Source organism: Myodes glareolus, chromosome 3, assembly GCF_982192425.1.
Source record: "Myodes glareolus chromosome 3, mMyoGla1.1, whole genome shotgun sequence".
NCBI classification, from domain to species: Eukaryota; Metazoa; Chordata; class Mammalia; order Rodentia; family Cricetidae; genus Myodes; species Myodes glareolus.
In genome coordinates this window covers 102,204,500-102,217,744 of record NC_142028.1, presented here as the reverse complement: position 1 = coordinate 102,217,744, position 13,245 = coordinate 102,204,500, and the positions used below count along the sequence as shown (strand labels likewise).

Sequence of the window (13,245 nt, the reverse complement as noted above, 5' to 3'; positions counted from 1 at the left end):
TAGGTCCCCATAAGATTATCAGCGCCCCCAACCAGCAGGAAGTAGCCTGAAATACTACGCCCACATTCCCAACAAATGAATTGTGGGTATTTTCCTTTGTTTAAAAAAAAGAAGAGGGAAATGATGCGGGAGAATTGTCTGTATTCTGTCAATCATATTTTAATAAAACGCTGATTGGCCAGGCAGGCAGTATAGGTGGGAAAATCAGACAGGAAGTAGAGGTGATGCAATGAGAACAGGAGAATTCTGGGAAGCAAGGAGGTTCCTCAGCCACTCCTGCGCAGATCACTGAAGAAGCAACATGTAAGCTGCCCCCGCTGGAAAAGGTACTGAGCCATTATGGCTAACATAGATAATGATAATGGATTAATATAAGTTACAAGGACTAATAAGAAGCCTGACCCAATGGGCCAATCAGTTTATAACCTGATGTAGACTCCGTGTGATTTTCCTTGGGACTTGCTGGCTTGTTGGGGTACTGGGCAGGACAGAAACCCCAACAAGCTGGCCCTCATGTTACATACAGTGAAGGTAAGAGAAAAATAAAATCCTCAAATTGTTTCTCAACTGAAAATTGCAGGGCATAAAATTGCCCATGGAATTATACAAAATGTTCAAATGTTCCAAGGGCTCAGTATTATTTTGACCATAGGCACCATACAATAATATTCCTTAGCTCACCCCGCCTTGGTGCTGTATGGTAGGTGTAGTCAGTGCAAGAGTGAATACATGAAGAAATGCAAACCCAGCTGACAAACTGTGCTTTACTGTTATATTCTCCATTGGTTACCAGGAGCCGCATTTCTCAGAATCTAAAAATGCCATTCAGAATGAAAAGAAGGAGCTGTAGGTTTTCAACAACTGTGAAACTGGACTTCCCACAAAATCTTAGACTGAAGGCCAGTGATTCAAACCCAGTGCAGCTTCCAATATGAGGGAGACTATTCATCCCCTGGCTCTCTTACAGCAAGTGTAAAAGATCCTGCCATCTCCTAGGCATAAACAGCTCATGATATGGGGTCTGTGTGTATACACTAAGTACACACATACCCATACACAGAGACACAAACACATGTGTACACATGCACACTTACACACACAAATAAATGGGAGAGAATGAATTTAAGAACCAATGAAGTTAAGAACAAGAGAACATAAATAAGTCCGTGTAGGAAAGTGAGCAGTGACCAACAGATTTCAAACACAGAAAGGTGGGGACTAATCTAAGTGACAAGACTAGGCAGAGTCACAGAGTCCTAGTGTCGTACCTACATCCAGCCACATTAGGAAGTCTTGCAGAGATTAATCTGAAACTCTCATGGAGTTTGCAAGTTCACATCATTTTATGTTAGATAAACTATTGGAAATAGTTGGTGCCTGCAGAACTTTACCGCCAACGGCTGTATAACACAGTCTCTATGTTCTCTGTATTCCATGCGCAATGAAATATTGACCAAAACCAGTTATATTCCAAGTCAAGATTTCTCAGTAAATTTGGATGACTAAAATCACTTACAGCATTATCTCTCACCACCATGGAAATAATCTACGGGGAAAACAATTAAAAGACAAGATAAATTTCCAAGCACTTGTGTGGTACAATAGGTAATATGTGTGGTAGTCTTTTTCCTTGGCTCCTGGTTCCTGGTTCCTGGTGCAGAGGTTCAAATGGGTTTAGACACATGTAAATAGACTCAGTACATTAAAAAACTAATATTAAAAATAAAAGGACATGAGGTTGGGGCAGGGGAGACTGGATCCAGGAGAAGTCAGGGTGAATATGATCAAAATGCATTGCATACATGTGTGAAATTCCCAAAGAATTAACAGCAACATTATATTTGAAAAGCCCTTGCTATCTCCTCATAGACTGTTCATATTGCAGCACTTTTAATAACTGTGCCATCAGCGTATTTAGGTTTATGTGGAACCTTTCCATGGTGTGGAGGAAGGGGACTTCTTGGTTTAGGAAACCCAAAATCCAGATGGCAGACTCAGAGCTATTAGACCTTGGCTCAAGCTCTAGGAAAAATATTGTTCACCTATGTAGCTGATGTTTATTCAACTATACCTACACAATGAAACTTTAGCAAACGGTGTCCACTGAAGTCAAGAGAGAGTCCTGGTTGGGGAATGCACAGATTTTCTGTGGGTACTCATCCTGACTCCGGCATAGACACTACCACATTAGTGTTGCTCCAGCAGAATTACTCTGGGTCTACAAATACACTTAAGAAGGGCAGGTGACATGCCCAGAAGTAGAAGGCCAGCACAAAGTAAACTCAACAGCAATTTTGGAGCTGCTTTTTTCTCATAATGTTTTGTCTAGATATACTTTTTTAACCTTACAGGTCTTTCGTTTATATGTATTATGTTTCCCGGTTGCATGTTTTATTGAATTGTGTCTGTGAATATGTGCGTCTCTAATCTGTATGTGTATTTTGTGTTCTTTGGCTTTTTCTCTGTTTGTTTGACTTTATTTCATTTTATCTTTTTATTTTAGGCACCTGTTCGTTTTCTAATGAGGGAGAAAGAAAGGGTTTGTGTTTTGGCAGATGGGGAAGTGGGGAGTATCTTGGAGGCTTTGCAGTAGGGGAACCATAATCAGAATGTATTGTATAAAAATTTAATTTCAGTTAAGAAAAGAAAAATAATAAAATAAAAAAAGTCAAGATCAAAAAGAGATCAACATTGAAAATGTCATAATTCTGGTAAATACAACCAACAAAAGAATTCAAACTAAAAAGGAATAAAAGTACTAACCCAGGAGATATAGTAACATAGATGAGTTGGTCATGGTAATGTATGCCTTCAGGTCCTGCTCTTGAGAGACTGAGGAAGGAGAATCACAAGCGTGGCTCAGTAATGAGATTCTGCCTTAAAAAAAAATAGTTAAAAAAGATTCCTTGGAGATGCCCATAAGCTTAAAAATGCATAAAGTTTCAAATATATGGCCATCAATTTGAAAAAAGCTACCTGAAGGAGGAAATGTATATCCTTTTATCAAAATTAAATTGAATTCATATTTTAAAACATTATCATGAAGAAAACTCTAGGTCCAGGTGGCTTTAGAGTTAGCTTTTATAAACTTTCAAGAATCAGATAATTGTGTTTATTTTCAAAGAATCATAAAATGAGACTGATCCCCCAACTCACTGTATAATTTAAACCGAAGAGCCCAGTATGAGAAATCACCCCTGAATACAGATTCTTTTTAAATGTGAAACAAAATCCAGCATATGGAATGGATAGTTATTTCATGGTTTACACTGTAAATGCACAGTTATTTTAACACTGGACGATGAGGTGGTGGGAAAGGATTAGGTAAGCTGCTTGTTAAATTCACTCTTTTATAGTCAAGGTGAAGGTTTAAAATAGATCCCGTAGGCACTGAATCAGGGGCAGAACGACAATTCCTGTATGGCATCTCTGAATACACGGGAGGGGTCAGGAGTCTAGCTATTATAACATCTTTATGTAGCATGAATATCTAATTGGTCTTAATAATAAAAACCCAGAGTCAGATATTAGGGATAAAGGCTGAAAGATCAGAGAGGCAGAGCAACCAGCCACTAGAGTTCTTACCTCTCTGAATGCGCAAACCAAAGTGGGCAAGATCCTGTCTCTGTGAATTCTCAGAGTGAATCCTGAGCCCCTGTCTCCTCCCTCCTCATATTCCTCTCTCTACCCAGCCTATCACTTCCTGTTTCCACCTCTCTAGTGCTGGTATTAAAGGTGTGAGCCACCACTGACTGATGCAGTCTCATGCACTGACTTCAGAATCTTGTGCCGTTCATCACCATGGTACTGACATCTCTATCAGTTCACATCTTTGGTTGAACTGAGATGCCCATCCAATCATAACCTAAGTTTCTATAGAGCAAATTGCTAAGATTTTACACAATTAGAGCATCTATCTTCGAATTGTTAGATCTTTCCAACCTTTTGAGGGTTTGCATTGTTATTTTTCTTGTTGTTGTTTGGTCTTCAGTAGTGATGGAGTTCCAACTCCAGGCATTGCACACTCTAGGCAGGCAATTTCCTTTTAGCTTGTGAAACAGGGTTTCGAGTAGAAGCTTGGGGTGACCACACTTACCTCAAGTCCCCCAGTGTTAGGTTTTAGGTGTGTTCTTACATTTGTTTCTTTAAACATTAGTAAGTGAGGAAACTTCCAACAGCCTGTTGGGTATTGTTCAAGGTGGCACTTACTTTCACACTGAAGTCTTGGGCCTCACATGTCTTCTGTAGTGAGAACCTTGTCTCAAACATTTAAAACCAGCTATTTATGTCTGTGTTACTCATGATGTGCTCTCGTGATTGAATCTCTCCTCTTTCTGTGTCTACTAGCTCCTAGGCTGACATTACAGCCTCCTCAAAGTCTTTAGCATTAGTTAGGTTTTCCAGAGTGGCCTATCTAGTTTAAGTGTGTTTGTGAGTGTGTGTGTGTGTGTGTGTGTGTGTGTGAGAGAGAGAGAGAGAGAGAGAGAGAGAGAGAGAGAGAGAGAGAGAGAGAGAGAGAAATGTAAACATCAAAAGTCAACATTGGAAGTCACACTTCAGAATCGATATTTTTGTCTAAGTCTCTCACCAACCTGGGCTCAGCAAACCTACCTGATTGTCTGGCCAGTGAGCCCCAGAAATCCTCCTGTACTCTCTCCCCTGGCACTGAGAGTAAAAACATGTGAGATTGGGTTCAACATTTTTACGTTGGTTCTGGGGATGAAACTCGAGTCCATTTGTTCCAGTGGTAATCACACTGCTGGTGTACTAGCTCCCCAGTCAGTGATCTTCTTTCAGATACAGCTTCACAAAAACGCCCAGAAACAATGTTTTACTAGTTATCTGGGCACTTGTGAACTCAGCAAGTCTAACAAAGTCATAATATTTGACATACACACAAATATATCTATTGAACAATCACATTTAATACTTTGGTGATGTCAAACTCGCCTCAAGAATTTAAACTGATATGAAAATTTTTTTAGTTTATTGGAAAATTAACTAAGTTTATTAGAAAATAATCACAATGTTCACCTAAGATTATCCTAACAAATTCTATTGTGTTGTGTGTATACTTTAAAAATCATTTCTAATGTGGGATTCCCCTCTGTATGCTGTAAATACCATCGGTTAATAAAGAAACTGCCTTGGACTGTTGATAGGGCAGTGTAGAAATAGGCAAGGAAACCTAAACTGAATGCTGGGAGAAAGAAGGTAGAGTCAGGAGAAGTCATGGAGCTGCTGCCCAAGACAGACATGCTGAAACTTTGCTGGGAAGCCACAGCCATGTGGTGATACACAGATTAATGAAGATGGGTTAGTTTAGGATATAAGAATTAGCCAGAAATACGCTTAAGCTATTGGCCAAACAGTATTACAAATAATATAGTTTCTGTGTGGTTATTTTGGGTCTGAGCATCCTGGAACACACAAATGACTTCCCACTATACATCTCCTTTTTCTGTGCCTACTGCAGGTCCCTGGATGTACTTCATACTCTGATGTTTCCCTACTATTCCACACCAAGCTTTGCAATACTGAGTAGCGTGCTAAGCTGTTTTCAAGTACTTTCTTAACTGTTTCTTCCTCTGGACAAGAAGTTCTTAATGTTGATTTTAGCATCACTATAGGCACGTAAGATCCAGAGTCTGAAACCAACTCTGGCTCCCTGATGCTTTGCTGGTATCTATTACTTACGGAATGGGTAGGAGGTGGGTAGCAAATGTGGAGGAAGTAATGTTATACTATTGACAATAACTTAAAAAGGGAATAACGAGAAAATCATTTCCTTTGCCAGTCAGGATGTTTAGTTCTTATTGCTATTTCTTTATTAAAAAAGAATAAAACTCTCTCAAAGTGACAGATGTTTAATAAATCCTAGTGACTGTGCTATCATTCAGGAATTTATGCGAAGTCTTTTTGGCACCCAAGTGTTCACCTTCTGTCTACTCCTTAAGCTAACATAGTCAAACGTTCACATAGGTTGTAACAGCCTGTAAGTCCATGGCTCTGATTTTTAAGGGCCCCCACTAGATAAGGACTTTATGCCATGTGAAATAGCTAGTAGGTAGACTATTCTTTTTTTATCTGCTAAGCCGTACTCACCACTTCTTTGCTTACCTCATCCTGCAGAATTCTAACTTTTTAAATCTTTTCTTTTTAATTTGAGAGGAGAATTTTCAACAGTTTTATTCTCATAATCTACAATGAAGCCACATCCAAGTTTTGGCCAAGTAATGGCCTCAAGAGATATTCATAAAGACTTAAAACTTAGAAGACCATTTATAGTTACAAAAGACTAACTGAAAAACTCATATAGCTCGAGCAAATACTAGAAAAAACTCACTTAGTGACTTCAAGTACACAAATACCTCGGAATTGTTTTCTATTAGTTAAAAGCAAGGTTGATAAAATTTTACTGCTATTTCAAGAAGATATAGATTCAAAGATCATGTTTAAAAGTCTAGTGGTTTTCTTCATACATTATCATCCTTTGCCTTTTTACAGAGTCCCCTCTATTTCATCAACAAGGCATTGTTGTTAGGATTTCCTAAAAGAACATTTTTCCTTCTCATAACATAAAATAGGCATGGTATTATATGGTATAGCATGGGAAAAAACAAAAATTTACTACGATTTAAATTTAACCTTCCTGCCATGTGACTATTTTTTTGTCACATTTATTTACATTGTCTTCTACTCCTCCCACAACTATAGCAAATGTCAGCTGACATCATTACAACACAGATGGTTATGGCTGTGTTCATTAATGAGCAAGTTACTGGAAAAGGTTTGTTTGTTTGTTTGTTACCAAGACCAGTGTTTCCGAGGCTTGGTTGTACATTGGAATTACCTGGGAAAATTTTCCTTTTACCTGGGTTTATCTGCATTTAGCATCCTGGATTTGTGATTTGGTTGCCCTGGAGTTTAGAGTCAACTGTGTCACTCCATGACTTCTTTTCATTTCCTTCTTTTCTTTTCCTCTGACTCCAAAACTAGGAATAGGCACGGTGTGATTAAAAAAATGCAAATTTAAGAGTCAACAAAACTGTCAGGTGGTTCTTACCTGGGATGTTCATATTCTTCCTCAGTGAATGTAAGCACGTTATAAGGTAGATGCTCATTTGCTTAAGGGATTTTCAAGGATTTCAATGGTCACAGTAATTGACACCTTAGTAGCATTCCTGTCTTAAATGGTTAATCTAGGACACTTGGCTTTCAAACTTGGTCAATGTAAGAATTATTTCAGAAACTTTGAACCTTGAATGCCCTGACCACACCACAGGCTAGTTAAATCACAAATTCAGGATGTTAAAGAAAGTCACAAATAAAAAGAAAAATTTCCCAGGTAATACTAATGAACAACCAACATTCAGAACCACTGGCCTTGATAGTAAACAGACAAACAAACAAACCCTTTCTAGTAACTCATCTATGCATGAGCACATGATCCAATTCTTGCCAAAAGTGATGGGGAGGCAGGAGACAAGCAATGAGGGCTGTAGGAAAGTTTAGGAAAGATTTAATTCCACCAAAGACACACAGGAAACAAAAGGACTTCTGAAAGTTCAAGGCTGAAAACACCCCAAAGATATGGAGCTGCTTCATAAGAGGAAAATGGAATCAAGGTTGCAGCATGCTCTCCACACTGCCATCTTCTTGTTACAGCAAAAACACTTTCAGATTTCCTCTTATAAATTGAAGCAAAAGAAAGTACTTTTTGAGTGCCTTTGCTGCAGGGCATTGTGGGAGCCTCCACATCCTGCTCGTGGAGAGCGGGATCTCTCCTTTCCCTCTCCCTTCCCCTCAGAGTTGTCTGCAGGTTCTCAGCTTGAAGAAGATTCTATAGTCCTTCTTGATCCCTTTTCTTGGTGTTACCATTTTTGAAGTAAAGTTAACCTAGATTTCTAGTTTGAGGGTTTTGTTTGTTTGTTTGTTTTGCTTTGGGGGGGGCTGTCTATTAAAAAATAGTTTTGATGATCGTGGTCCTTGTCTCAACCCAGTACTTGATTGTGACCATGGAAGTCGTTCTCAAGAATCTGGTTATTAAAGCAGAACAGATTATAAAGGTAATAGATTAAGAGATTATAAAGGTGTAGGAATGATTCTTTTGTTGGTGAGACCTCGCATACCTATCATAAATTTGACAATAGGTATGAGAGAATGGGATGTGGTCCTGGCCCCTTACAAGAGAGATCTCTCTTTGAGAAAAAGAGAGGCGCTCCTCTAAGTAGCAATATTGAAGGCTTCCATGGACTCTTACAGAAAGGTTATCCCCATCTGTGCTCTATATGTGATCTGTCAGCTCATTCTAATAAGGAGTGGAGTCAACACATCAATGGAGCAAGTCCCAGACGTCGGTGTCAGCTTCTTCCTGAAATCTACCCAGAACGGTATCCTGACAATGATACAGGACACACAATGGGCAATCCATTCATGCTGCAGCAGTCTACAGACCTAGTGCCAGGATTTCTGGGACCTCCACCTCCTTCATTCATGTTGGAGGACCAGCAGTTGGGTCAAGAGGAAATCTGAGTGCTGGCATTAGAAATCTACAAGGACCAAGACACATGCAAAAAGGCAGAGTGAAAACCAGCCGAGTTGTTCACGTTATGGATTTTCAGCGAGGAAAAGGCTTGAGATACCAAACTATTACAACTGGTAAAACCATTTGGAGTCATTTCAAATCACCTGATTTTAAATAAAATTAATGAGACATTTATTGAAATGGCAACCACAGAAAATGCTCAGGCTACACTGGATTATTATATAACTACACCAACATTAATATTTGGCAAGCCAGTAAGAGTTCATTTATCCTAGAAGTATAAGAGAATAAAGAAATCCGAAGGAAAACCAGTTCAGAAGTTTGATCAAAAGCAAGAACTTAGATGTTTGGTGCATGTCAATAATTTCCCACAATCTGGCTATTCTGACAGTGTCGTCCTCAAGCTTGCTGAGCTGTATGGGAAAATAAAGAATTACACATTGACGAGAATGAAAAGTCAGGCTTTTATTGAGATGGAGACCAGCGAAGACGTAATGACAATGATTGACCATTGTCTGAAGAAGGCACTTTGGTTTCAGGGGAGATGTGTTAGAGTTGACTTGTCTGAAAAATATAAAAAACTGGTGCTGAGAACTTCACAGGAACATGACAGAGCCAGTGACCTAGGCCACAGCAGGTCTGAGACAATGAACTTCACAGGAACATGAATGGATCCAGACCAGGGACATTTGCAGAAACATGACTGAGCCAGTGACCTGGGCTGAAGTGGGCCTGAGACGGTGAGCTCTATGGGAGCAGGAGCAGATCAAGACCAGGGACATTTACAGAAACAGGACTGAGTCAGCAACCTAGGCCTGAGCAGACCTGAGACAACAAACTCTACAGGAGCAAGACTGAGCCAGCAACCTAGGCTGGAGCAGGCTTGAGACAGAGAATTCCACAGGAGCAGGTAACCAGGGAGCAACTGCTGAGGGAGTAGGTCAAAGCCAAAGACCTCTGTGGGTCCAGACATAAGTCTGGGACCTCCTGGGAGGTACACAGAAACCAGAGAGCTCTACAGATCTGGGTGAGAGGGAGTAGGCCAGAACCAGAAATCTCTGCAGGTCCAGACATGAGACTGGACCTCTGAGGGAGTAGATCTGAGCCAAGACCACTGCAGGACCAGGTGTGATTCTGGGACCTCCTAGGGACTAGGAAAATACAGAAAACCAGGTGCTGAATCTGCTAAGAATGCTGGTGATCCAAACAAATAAGCAAGTGAAAGTTCAGATGCCTGGAATGTTAAGAATGAGGACTTTGCAATTCCAGATGAGTATAGAGCTGGAACACATCAGCCTAATGCTCCTCCTGAAAGTTCCGAATAAATTGGTAGAAGAACAGAGACAGACGAAGGAATCTTAAAACATACAAGAAACCTAATTATTTCAAAGAAAACAATTGTTCTTTGATTTTAATGTTAGCCTTTTTAAAAATACAACACTGGTAGTTAGAAAACTATTGTACTCTTTTGTTGATGTCTGTTGATGTATTTAAGTTTTATAGCAGAAAGTACACATACAGTTAAGTTAATGAAAACGTTTTTGTTTCATCAGAATGGCAACAGACAGAAGTACTTCATAGAGATTGACTATTGAAAGCTTACGGAAAACAGCTTGCACCAGTAAGAGAAAGATAACCTAGAACCATTAGGAAAAAATGAAATTTAGTAGTTCAAGGCTTCAAAGAAATGTCAACTTTTGATTCCATTCAATCAAGAACAAAACTAATTGTATTTTTTACTACTTTTCATCTGAAACATTCCACATTTTAATCTGAGCCTTGCAGACTGCATTTGACTTTGGAAACTGTTTTGGTTGCATTTCCTTCTTAGAGACCTTCATTCATGCGAGACTGGCAACTCCAATGCAGGTGCCGTTTTCTTTAATATCTTGTTGTTTAGATGATAAGAAATTAAGTAATTGGCTTTAGATTTGTAAATGTTTCCCCCTTAGTTCCTGCTAGGTTTCGTATTCTAGTAGCTGAATGTTATTTCAGTGAAATGTAAAAATATTCCAGTTCTCTTTGCCCAGTATTAATTTTTTGAGAATCTATTGCTTGTCACTTGAATCCTGTAGCTGTCGTACATCTCTGTTACAAGCAACATTTGAAGTGTGTAAACCATTTCTATATATTCAGGGTGTGATTTTACATGTCTTGGGTTTAAAAACAGTTTGGCCATAAATCTTGACGCACACTTCTAATTCATGTACCCGCACATGTGACCTCTGTGAGCAGAACTTTGCAAGTATAATCTGTGTTTACTTGTAACTCTCTGGTTATATACTTCTTATATCTGTGGATTCAAGTTAATGAAGTGAATTTCAATAATAAAAAAAAAACTTAAATATAAGAGCTTTTCTAAGAATGAGCAATGCTGATTTTACTCCTGGCTGCTGCAACTTAGTTTGATGGTTTCTAAGCCTAGTTATCGGCTAGAATGAGAAGTGTTTGGAGAACCTTAAAAAACATACCAGTTCTTGAACCTCACCTTGGACACACTGAGTCAGTATTTCTAGAAACAAAACCTAAGGATGTGCATTTTCACAAAAGTCACGGGGGGGGGGGGGGGGTTAACTGTCCGACTGGACACTTTGTTTTAAGTAGTTACTTTTCAATAAGGAGAAAAGGAATGGACAATCAAGCCTTGACATCATGCAATGTAAGATGAAATGAACTCCGCACAGTGTTTTGTATGTCTTTACTACCTCACTTACATAGAAATTGAAGCCTAAAGTGAACTGGCATGTTTCTTTGACACCAATTATAAAACATATATATCCATTCACATTTGGACTCCTGGGAACTGGATGTCCCTTGTTCGTTATGTGTCACTGGCTGATGATTTGTGGATCCTATGTTCTAGATGAACCATTCTGAAATCTTCTGGGCTACATTCTAAGACATATCCATCTATTGTTCAGTTAATATGAAGCTGATTGTTTTGTGCACTGCTTATCTTCAAAGATCTTATAAATTATTACCACTGGAATTTCCTGCCCTTTTCTCTACTGAGGCTGAATTTTGTCGGAAACCAGTGGTCTAGAGGTGGGGGAGTATATTTGGCAATCGTTCAAACAACATCTTCTGTCTGTTCTGTTTGATTTGCCTTGCTCAATAGACTCTTTAATTTTGCATTGGCTGTGTTCCCTTCCATAGGATTCTTTGGCATTCTATTGAGATGATTTTAGATAATTGAGCCGTGTAAACTTGTATTTAGGTAGCAGTTCTTACCCCACATAGTGTGTGTAGAAAGCCCATTTATGCTGTATCACCAGTGAGGCAATTTCCCTCCTACCCAGCCCAAGCACTAGAGAAATGTACATTTTCATTTTAGCTCAAATGTCCTCATCAATTAGGTTCGCGCCTGTAGTTGAACCTTGCATGGCTCCTGTGTGGGAAAGTCCAGCGTGCTGGAGAGCACTAACGTCCTCTCCACACTCCCTGTTGAATTTGACGTCGCCTCTGCCACTGGCTTCAGTCAACCTTGTTCTTTATGGGTTTCTTTCCAGCTGAGGATCTGAATAGTGAGCGTATTGCCTTAGGGTTAGCTACTGTGCAGCTGTACACTGGGAAGACTCATACTCCTTTATGACTGTCGGATTAAATAATGTTTGCAAATAATTTCAAACTGTCGGCCTTGTCAGATTATTTTATAGGTTTTCTACCCCATGCAGATCTAATCAATGGCATTAGTACAACTCAATACGCAGCAAGGAAGATGAGCCAGGAAAGGAAACCCATCCATTGCCATCAACACATGAAAGTCGTATATAAGGAAAGGTGAGAGCACCAGAAGATTCAGGAGATCGCGTTGATAATAATATCTCTGCCCTAGATCCCCTGATTGTTCTCTGGACAGAAGAGAGGGTGCCTGAAACGGCCTAGGCCCATAACCATACTGATGAATATTTTGCTTATCACCATAGAACCTTCATCTGGCGATGGATGGAGATTGAGACCCACATCGGAACACTGGACTTAACTCCCTAGGTCCAAACAAGAAGCAGAAGGAAAGAGAACGTGAGCAAAGACGACAAGATCAGAGAGAACCTTCATCCGACGATGGATGGCGATACAGACGGAGACCCACATGGGAGCACCGGACTGAACCCCCCAAGGTCCAAATGAGGAGCAGAAGGAGGAAGAAAATGAAAAAGGAAATAAGGACTGCGAGGGATGCGATCACCCACTGATACAAGGGGACGGATCTAATGAGAGTTTACCAAGGCCAGTTGGACTGGGACTGAACGAGCACGCAATCCAACCAGATTCTCTGAATGTGGCTGGCCCGGAGTCTTTCTGAAAAGTCATTGACAATGGCACTGGGACTTGTTTTCTCTGCATATACTGGATTTTGCAGATCCAGTACGTCTGGACACTCACCTTCCTGGACCTGGAGGGAGGCGGGAGGAACTTGAACTTCCCACTGGGCAGGAAACCCTGACTGCTCTTAGGGATGGAGAGGGAGGAGGAGAGGGAGTGGGGGGAGTGGGAGGGTGGTGGGAGGAGGGGCGGAAATGGAAACTTTTATAATTTAATAAAATTACTTTTAAAAAAAGAAAATTTAAAAAAAAACAAAAAACAAAAAAAAGATTAGTGTTTTGTTTTGTTTTACTAATAACAACTAAATCTTGGAAATATTTACATAGTATTTAGGAAATAAAGTTTATTTTTCTTAAAAAAAATAATAATATCTC

The 13,245-nt window shown here is 39.7% G+C and overlaps 1 pseudogene; it reads left to right on the top strand.

Moving 5' to 3' along the window:
* Positions 1-8,163: 8,163 nt before the first annotated feature.
* Positions 8,164-9,216, top strand: LOC125412655 (matrin-3 pseudogene; annotated as a pseudogene).
* Positions 9,217-13,245: the final 4,029 nt, after the last annotated feature.